Below are 10,064 nucleotides of genomic sequence, written 5' to 3'. Positions count from 1 at the left end.
TCTTTTCATAACAAATACCTGAAAGTCTTCTTTCTCATTGAAATTCCATGTTTTCCTCTGAAAGATGATGCTTAGTTTTGCTGGGTACGTGATTTTTGGCTGTAGTCCCAGTTCCTTTGCCCTCTGGAATATCATATTCCACGCCCTCCAGTCCTTTAATGTAGAAGCTACTAGATCTTGCTTCATCCTTATTGGAGCTCCACAGTATTTAAACTCCTTTTTTCTAGCTGCTTGCAATATTTTCTCCTTGACCTGGGAGTTCTGGAATTTGGCTATAATATTCCTGGTGGTTTTCTGTTTGGGATCTCTTTCAGGAGGTGATTGGTAGATTCTTTAATTTCTATTTTAGCTTCTGCTTTTAGCATATCAGGGCAATTTTCCCTCACAATCTCTTGGAGGATTTTTGTCTAAGCTCTTGGTTTGGTCGTGGTTTTCAGGTAGTCCAGTGATTTTTAAATTATCTCTCCTATATTTATTTTCCAGGTCAGCTGTTTTTCCAAGGAGATATTTCACATTGCCCTCTATTTTTTCATTCAATTGGATTTGCTTTACTGTGTCTTGGTTTCTCATAAGGTCACTAGCTTCCATTTGTTCAATCCTAATTCTTAGGAAATTATTTTCAGTAGTTTTTGAATCTCCTTTTCCATTTGGCTTTTCAAACTGTTGACTTTTTTCTCATGGCTCTCCTGCATTGCTCTCATTTCCCTTTCCATTCCTTCCTCTCTTTCTCTACATCTTCTTTCTATCTCTCCTACTTTCTCTTCAAAGTCCCTTTTGAGAGCTTCCATGGCCTGAGACCAGTTCATATTTTTCTTGGAAGCTTTGGATGTTGGAGTTTTGACCCTGTTATTATCTTCTTCTTCTGAGGATGTATTGTGTTCTACCTTTACCCCAAAGAAGTTTTTGATGGTCTTCTGCTTTCTCTGCCTACTCATCCTGGCTTACTATTTCTTGGCTTTTTACTCCTTCTTAAAGTGTAGTGCTTCTTCCAGGACACACTATTCATGCTACAGCCTGGCCCAGGGGGTGATTGGGCTTCTTTTCAGCCTACCTGGCTTGTGAGTAATCACAGCCACTTTCTCTTTGACCCAGAAACAGAAGTCTGATTGAACTCTGATTCTCTATGGTCGGAAGCTTGGAGTGCTTTTGCCCCTCTCCCACTGGGCCACCACCACTCGATTAAGTCCACTGGTTCAGACCCAGGGTGCTTTGCCCCAACTCCAGTAGATACTGCCTCCACTTCACCCCAGCCTGCCGCCAAACCCCCTCACCAGTTCGTGATCGGAGCCTCAGAAGCTGCTGGTGCTGAAGACTCTGACATGCGCTTGGAAGCAGTGTCCCTGGCTGGGTCCGGACAGCGGGTTGAGCTGTTCAGCCTGATCAGTAGGTGATCAGAATTGCCCTCTTTTGCAGAGAAATAGTCTCACTCTGTTCTTATGTGCATTAGGCTCTTCTGGGTTTTGATTTTTTACCGTATTATTTAGGCATGAATGGACGGGTTTATCTGGAGCTTGTGGGAGTCACAGCCTCTCCCCCACCATCTTGGCTCCACCCCATGATTTTTTCTTTTAATGAAGTGTCCCATTTATGTGGCTGCTAATGGGAATTTCACATTTTGGAGGTAAGCAAAAGGAGAAGCTTTTGAGACCAGACTCAATGGGGCTGCTTAAATCACACTTAATGTACATAGTGTGGCTATGGACAACAGAGAAGAAAGAATACTTTTTCTAACCATTAAGATGAACTCTGGCACCCAGAAAACTTTTCTGGAATAATTGGGGATTAGAAAACACATCTTGGGAGTTTCAAGAAACATTTCCTAGGGAATCAAGGAAATACATCTCAGGATCCAGGAAAAATGACACTCAAGGCTGGCATTTAAAGTCTACAGACATACACACAAACACACATCCTGCCCCACCTACCTTTATTTCATATACTTTCCCTTCAAGTCAAACTAGCCTATTAGTTGTTCCCATACACAGCATTCCATCTCCCATGCCCACAACTTGGCATCCATAACCCCATATGCTTGCAATGTGCACCTATTCCTAAACTATCTTAAAGGATCCCTAACTTCCTACATAGTGTTGCTTGGGTGCTAACTCTTCTGTGAGACTTTCCTTATCCCCTTCCTTGCTAATTTTATTTTTACCTCTGGGAACTATTTTATATTACTTTGTATATAGTTTGCATTTGCTTAAACATGTTGCACTCCCCCTTGAGACAGAAATTTGTTGTTAAATGTTTAACAACCAGCTTTCAAAAACAGTTCACCCATGGCACTCTATTAAGTTTCATCTGCATTATTAACATTTTATCCTTTATTTTCTAAAGTCTATCAATGAACAAAATAATAAACAAAACCCCGATTTATAGTATTCGCCAATTTTCTGGTTGTAAATGATCACACTGAAAATTTAGTCATTGGTTCTTAAGTCCATAATAGCCAGTTTTAGGGTATCATTGCCTTTAGGACAGTAAGTTTCATTTTTTTCTGCTTCCCCAATGTCCCACAAATATGTAGGTGCTCAATAAATTCTTCCCAAATTGAATTGAAATCAAAACTGCATTTCTTCATATATAAAGCCTCCTTCTTATTTTATTTTTTAACCAAGAAATACACATGTATTCCTAGCAAACAGAAATCAGGGGAGTTATACATAGGAGAATATATACCAGACAACACAGAGTAGAGAAATGCTCACATTGAGAGCAAGGTAACTCAGCTGAACTAAGGGCAAGCATCCTAGATGTCATTCAAAGGGAAATTCCCCACAGTCTCAAATATAGCAAGTTAAGGAAAATTTGGTTGGCTCTACATTTGAAGAACTTCAAGAAAACAAAAGAACAAAAGGGTAGAGATTTAAAGCACCTCCATGGACCAGAGGAACAAGAAGAACTCCAATTAAAGAGGAACTTTAGATAGTTGTTTATCTGACCTGAGAGAAAAGAATGGTTTGGTACAAATAATGTGGGACCTCCAATCAAAAGACCTATTTCTGGTTTTGAAACTTACTAGTATTGTGACCATTAACTTCTTGGAGCTTTAATTTCATAACTTTAAATCTGGAAGGAATGTTAGAGGCCAAAAAGTCTAACCCTTTCATCTTATAGATAAAGAAATCAAGGCATGGAAGGGTTAAGTGAATCACCCAGGGTCACATAGAGCCTGAAGTTGGATTTTTAACCCACCAGGGCTTCCTGACTCAAAGTCCAGTGTATAATTCATCATACCATTGGTTCAAATCCCATGTCTCTGTCACTTATCATTTGTGTGACCTTTGGCAAGTGACTTAACCTCCCTTGATGAAGTACAGATGTCACTAAGGGTAAGAATCCTGTCCAAAGCTAGATAATTTGATCCCCCCTCTTCCAGATGCCCTTTGGAAGATATGGAAGTGTGACACTGCTATGAATGCCTGAAATAGGGAAAGAAAGGGCCAGTGAGGAGGTGGCACAGGGCTGAGGCAGGTGCCCCAATTCAAAGTACCCCAGGGATAGTACAGAATGCTTCATCACATTATCACATACTCATATTTCATTTCCAGATCTACGACACCCCTTCTCGCACCAAAAATAGGGATCTCAAAACTAGTGCCATAATTAGAAAGAATAACCTGTTTCCTTGATTAATTGCATATTGCGAGCAAAAGACGACGTAGGAGGTAATAATTTATGGTAGCAATTTAAGGTGACAGCAAGATTTTTGTCATAAACTTTCCATACTTGCATGTCATAGATTTTGGAGAATATAGTACTTTATAAAGAAGAAAAAAAGATAAAACAAATATTGAAGTTCAGAACTCATCTCAGCAAATGTTCATCCTTAGATCATCTGTTCTTCATTTCTTATGAGGATTCACGTTTTTATTCCATCATATTTTGTGGCATAGTTTATGAACAACAGCCTCACTTCAATTAACCCTACTGCTGTGTACTTTTTATATTCAACAAATAAGCTTGTACATGTTTGTATCCAAAGATTACCCTCTGATAAAGTTGTTCTCCGCTTGTGAGGATGTCATCAAAACATCTAACCTGGGGCTTTTAGCCTGGGGTCCACAAATCCCTAATGGGTCTTGGCTAGATTTCAGGGGATCCATGACCTTACATGGCAGAAAAATTATAGCTTTGTTTCATTATTGTTTATTTAATTTGTAATCCTATGTATTTTATGTTATGCATTTAAAATATTATTCTGAGGAAAGAGTCCATAGCCTTCACCAGACTAACAAAGGTGTCCATGATACCAAAAGTATATGACCTCCTGATCTAGAGCATGACTCATGATTCTTCCCAACTGGACTTATATGTGAAGGTCAATTTTTGTCCATGGACTCTGTCACTGTTTCTAAAACCTATCACACTGTTTGTTGTTCACGACTCTAACTCTTTGCCTAATAGGTTACTGATGTGTATGTCCTCAAATAGCCAAGGTATCATCTATTATCATCATGGCAAGCTGACTTTCTGGCTACTGCTGGTTTCCAGAATTTCTCAGTTAGGCTATGATGTTCTAAAATGTGCTTCAGTGTGGCCATAAGACATCTCTTCTGAAGGATCCAGTTTCTGTCTTCCCAACTTTCCCACTTTAGCTTGCCACACACATCTATTAAATTATGTGAACAATGTAATGTCATAAGAGAAGCAACTGGGGGTTTTTACACCAGAGATAAGTACCATGAAACACAACAGAGGCAAGCAAAACAAACTATGTTCTCATTTGAAGGAGTGGAGATACACAGAGAACCTGGAACAGAAATCATGGGATGTGGGAGGGGAATGGGAAGCACAGCAAGACAAGGGGAGAGCTTACCCCAGTCACCCATCAAATCATTTCCCACTTGAACTAAGTATCATGCTAAGTGCTAAATCCCATAGTTTGTTGTTGCTGTTTGTCCTTTGTTCTCAAAGAGGACCGTGACATTGGGGTGATGTCATAACTTGCAGTGAATTGGATTTAAGTAACTCAGGGTTGTGCAAAGTCACCAGTCTCACTCTCTCCTCCAGAGCCATCTGGATCCAGTGGCAAGATGTAGATCAAGATGACTGGAAATGGCTGCAGATGCAGTGAAAGACCTTGGCCTTTGTAAACTAAGGTCTTTCACTGGTCCCAGTTTGAGTGAAGCAGTGCCCATTCAGTGATTAAGGCTAGATAAGAAATGAGGCAAAAGAATGTCCTCTTTTACCTAGTAATAAACAAATAAATAAAGAAATGAGTGAATGAAGAAATAAATGAATGGTTAAATGAATGAACAAATAAATAGATAAATGAATGGGTGAATGAATGAATGAATTTGGGGGGGGGACAATTACTGTTTACACTCTGAGCCATCAAAAGGCCATGATGTGTTAAAGCAGGGCTTCTTAAACTTTTTCCACTTCTGACACCTTCTCCCACTAAAGAAATTTTTACACAACCTGGGTATATAGACATATAAAATAGGTATACATAACCTTTTATGTTGTCAAATTTTTCCTGACCCCCCACATTGAGTGACATGACCCCATATGACCCACAGTTTAAGAAGCTAGAATTTAAACCTTTTCTTAAAGGTTTTGACCCCACCCAATGAGTCATCAGTCAGCAAGCATATATTAAATGCTTACTATGTGTCAGGCACTGTGTTAAGTTCTGGGACTACAAATAAAGTCAAAAGAGAGACAGGTTCAGTTTTAGATATCCCTAAATTGTTCAGAGGTTTTCTCCTGATATGTAGCCTAAATTTTCCTCTTTGACACTTCAACCCATTGCTGCTATTTCTGTTCTCTGGGACCAGACAGAACAACCACCCTTCAGTTACTTGAATGTATCTCTATGCCCCCATGAGTCTTTCTTCTCTTTTCAGGCTAACCATTTCTAATTCATGAATGGTGAGACTCATTTCCACTCAGAGGAGCCAGCAAGTATTCTGCCCCCATAGGCCAGTGAAAGCTCCCACTAAAAACCTGAGTTCTGTACCTCTCACAGTGGGGCATCACCTGGCATATGGCATGTCAGAAGGGCAGACAAGCAGCAGCTTGTACTTTAGCTTCTTTTGTTGTTTGTTTTTGTTCAAACAGCTGTTCTTTAGGGTCCCTATAAATTCTATGATCCTTTGAAAAACTCCTCTGCAGAGGAAAAGTTAGGATTATCATTTTTTTCTTCATACTCCATTTCCCTCATCCCCCCTTACCACTTACCTGCCTCCCAGCAGCCTGAACTGAAAGTATATGGACAGCTGTAGGTGTATTTCTGCAAGGCTTTCTCCATCCACTGGTAAATACAGGCCTGAAGAAGAGAGAGTGCTGGTGGTTCCTTTGCCCCAAGCAGGTTGAAGTGTATGCATAAACATTTTTTAATGTTTTCTCAGGCATAGAATTTATATTCATGCACATTTGAAAGCTTGGTGTGAGTCTAATCAACATCAGTTTAAAGTAAATTCTCGTATGATAAAGAGTACAGAGCAAACATTCTACCCTAACATCCAAGAAATGAATTCCTGAGGATGAAATGCTTCTAGAATTTACCCCAGAGTTTAATCTTCATCAATGTTTTCAGTATGAGAGACTTGGAACAAAGAGAAAGCAGTTCTATATAAAATATGACTTAGTATGAAATGAACTACACAGGAAGGAAAGGAAACTGAAAACTCTCACATTAATAAGAAACTTGAGAGATAATTAAAGGAATAGAATATCCTGAAGGTAGCTGCTGTCTGGAGCCTGTTAGCATGATACGAAGGCCATTAGTTAAATGAGTCTGCCAGAAGTGTCAGGGACTAAAAAATAGAGTCCATTTTCTCTAGTTGTTTTGTTGAGTCAGCTGTGTTTGCCTTGTGGTACTATGGAGACTCAGCTGATTATTGGGCTCCTGTCACTGAAAAGCAGTTCAGCTCAAGTCAATTCAACAAGCATTTATTAAACACCATCTATGGTCAAAGCACTATGCTGAGTCCTAGGAGACAAACATAGAGGGGCACTCTTCCAAGGCCAGACTTTTCCACCCGTTCCTCAGGGGTTTTATGGGGAGTTCTTTCTCTACTGCCATCAGCTCAAGCCACTGTGAGCTGTGTTGTCCCTGTTATTAGATGCCAGTGAGTAGCGCCCCAGCTTTTTTAACCTCCTAATGTCAATTTATTGTTCAATTGTTTCAGTCATGTCTGACTCTTTGTGACCCCATTTAGCGTTTTCTTGGCAAAGGTAGGATTTGAACTCAAGTCTTTCTGACTCCAGGCCCATCACTCTGTCCACTGTACCACCTAGCTACCCTCCTAACATCAATTAGCTTTTTAAAGAGGCATTTATTTCAAAAATTCAGACAGAACAAACATTTCCCCCAACACTCTGGGGACACACTTTTAGCTCAGTTCCTATATAGCATTGGTCCCACCAAATTCTCATCCAGATGGTGAATTTGTCCTCTCTCAGCTTCTACTCAGCTGACTCTAGAAGGTCACATGAAGCTTCTCAAGGCACCAGTGCTGAGCTGGCTACAAAGCCTGGTCTCCAGAATGCTGGGTCATTGCAGCCCCTTCTTGATCTCTGTAAATGCCTATGGTTGGATGGAGGCTCTAATATCCTCCACCTGAAACAGAAAAGAAAACCATCATCAACCTTTGGTGTTACAAGAACATGATCTTCCTATATTTTCAAACTATAATGTCTCTTGAGATACAGAATTCCATAAGAGCAAAGGTTTTAGAGCTGGGATGAATCTTAGAGATCACTGAGTTTAATAATGGCACTTTTCAGCTTAGAAACCTGAGACCCAGAGATGTGAAGGGATATCTTCAAGGGCAAGCTCAAATGAGGATCAAGATTTGAATGCAGGTTCTTTGTCTCTAAAGCTATTTCCACCAAGTTCCATAAATCTGTCACATAAAGCAGAACACTATAATTACTTTAGTAAACCTTTTTTCTTTTTATCATAAAAGTATTTTATTAAAATATTTATAGCAGCTCTTTGTGTGGCTAAGATTTGGAAATCAAAAGAAAGACTACCAATTGGGGGATGACTATACAAGGCAGGGTATATGATGGTGGGGGAATATTACTGTGCTACAAGAAATGACAAGCAGGATTATTTCAGAAAGGCCTGGAAAGACTTGTATGAACTGATGTATAGTAAAGTGAGCAGAACCAAGGGACCACTGTATACAGTGATAGAAATATTGTTTAATGAAGAACTGTGAATGCCTGGACCATTCTCAACAATACAATGATCCAAGACAATCCCAAAGACTATTGATGAAACATACTCTCCACCTCCAAAGAAAGAACTGATATTTTTTTCCTTTTAATCAAGTTTTCTTGTACAAAATGACAAATATGGTAATATTTTACATAATCATACATGTATAACCCAAATCTGATTTCTTGCCACCTCAGGGAGGAAGGAGGGGAGGGAGGGAAGGAGGGATAAAAATTGGAACCCAAAACTATAAATAAAATTGTTTATTACATTTTTAAAAGAATTTTATTACTTTCCAGTTACATGTAAAATAGTTTTCAATTTTTGTTTTTATAAGATTTCTAGTTCCAAATTTTTCTCCCTCCCTCTCTTCCCCCTTCACAAGAGATAAAGCAATCTGATATAGGTTATACATGTAAAATCACATTAAACATTTCTGCATTAGTCATGTTGTGAAAGAAGAATCAGAACAAAAGGGAAAAACCCCCCAAAAGAAAAAAAAAGTAGAAATATTATGGTTCAATCTGCATCCTGATTCCACAGTTCTTTTTTCTGGATGTAGAGAGTACTTTCCATCATGAGTCCTTTGGAATTATCTTAGATCATTGTATTGCTAAGAAGAGTTAAGTCTATCAGTTGATCATCACACAATGATGTTGATACTGTGTTGATACTGGTTCTCCTCATTTCACTCAGCATCAATTTATATAAGACTTTCCAGGTTTTTTCTGAAATCCACCTGCTTATTGTTTCTTACAGTACAATAATATTCTATAAATTCATATACCACAACTTGTTAAGACATTCCCCAATTAATGGGCATACCCTCAATTTCCAATTCTTTGCCACCACAAAAAAGAGCAGCTATAAATATTTTTGTATGTGTGGGTCCTTTTCCCTTTTTTATGATCTCTTTGGGATATGGACCTAATAGTGGGATTGCAGGGTCAAAGGGTATGCGCAGTTTTATAACCCTTTGGACATAGTTCCGAATTGCTCTCCAGAATGGTTGGATCAGTTCACAACTCCACTGAGAATGCGTCAGTGTTCTAATTTTTCCACAGCTTCTCCAACACTTATTATTTTCCATTTTTTGTCATATTAGCCAATCTGATGGGTGTGAGGAGGTACCTCAGAGTTGTTTAAATTTGCATTTCTCGGGGGCAGCTAGGTGGCTCAGTGGATAAAGCACCGGCCCAGGATTCAGGAGTACCTGAGTTCAAATTTGGCCTCAGACACTTGACACTTACCAGCTGTGTGACCCTGGGCAAGTCACTTAACCCCCATTGCCCCACCAAAAAAAAAAAAAAGAAAGAAAGAAAGAAAAAGAAAAAGAAAAAAATGTGTTGTATGAAAGGAGAGAAGGTTAGCACTCCCCTTGATAAGGATGGAAGAGGTCCTAGTGGCCTTTACAACACATATACGGTTAAGGCATTGCCACCTACTCTGTGGCATCTAACCATGTTTTAAAAAAAAAATTTGCATTTCTCTAATCAAAAGTGACTTAGAGAATGTTTTCATATGCCTATAGATGCTTTGATTTCTTCATCTGAAATTGCCTATTCATATCCTTTGACCACTTATCAATTGAGGAATGGCTTGCATTCTTATAAATTTGACTCAGTTCTCTATATATTTGAGAAATGAGGCCTTTGTCAGAGACATTTACTGTAAAGACTGTTTCCCAGCCTTCTGCTTCACTCCTAATTTTGGATGCATCACTTCTGTTTGTACAAAACCTTTTTAATTTAATGTAATCAAAATCATCCATTTTGCATTTCATAATATTCTCTACCTCTTGTTTGGTCATTAATTATTCTCCTCTCCATAGATCTGAGAGGTAAACTATTCCTTCCTCTCCTAATTTACCTATGGTATCACCCTTTAC

General features: G+C 39.0%; 1 non-coding gene across 1 annotated transcript; it reads left to right on the top strand.

Moving 5' to 3' along the window:
• Positions 1–9,519: 9,519 nt before the first annotated feature.
• Positions 9,520–9,647, top strand: LOC122733171. The gene has a single exon (XR_006353762.1). It is a non-coding gene; the product is annotated as a U6atac minor spliceosomal RNA (small nuclear RNA).
• The last annotated feature ends 417 nt before the right edge of the window (positions 9,648–10,064 follow it).

This window comes from Dromiciops gliroides, chromosome 6 (genome assembly GCF_019393635.1).
Source record: "Dromiciops gliroides isolate mDroGli1 chromosome 6, mDroGli1.pri, whole genome shotgun sequence".
NCBI lineage: Eukaryota > Metazoa > Chordata > Mammalia > Microbiotheria > Microbiotheriidae > Dromiciops > Dromiciops gliroides.
This window is presented reverse-complemented; position numbering and strand designations above follow the sequence as displayed.